We start from the raw sequence: 332 nt of genomic DNA, 5'->3' as shown, positions 1-332 counted from the left end.
GGAAGCAACACATGGCACTTGGTAGTGGTGGTGGCGGGTAGGGCGGGCCACGGGCCACAGGCACCACAACCACTGCCACCTGTTGACGACCACGAGTTCCTCGCTCCCCTGGCATCATCATACGCACTCACACACGCACACGCACTTACCTATCCCCTCCACCCCCTCTCTCTCTCTCTCTCTCTCTCTCTCTCTCTCTCTCTCTCCTCTTACCATGTTCAAGATTGCGTTGTGTGCCCCCACCCGTATTTCTCTCTCTTCTCTCTCTCTTTCTCTCTTTCGGATGGAAGAGGCTCGGTTGAGGAACTTAACAAGGCTCTCTCTCTCTCTCT

This window comes from Macrobrachium rosenbergii, chromosome 52 (genome assembly GCF_040412425.1).
Source record: "Macrobrachium rosenbergii isolate ZJJX-2024 chromosome 52, ASM4041242v1, whole genome shotgun sequence".
In the NCBI taxonomy this organism is placed as follows: domain Eukaryota; kingdom Metazoa; phylum Arthropoda; class Malacostraca; order Decapoda; family Palaemonidae; genus Macrobrachium; species Macrobrachium rosenbergii.
The sequence above is the reverse complement of the archived record's forward strand: the minus strand, read 5'-3'. Positions refer to the sequence as shown.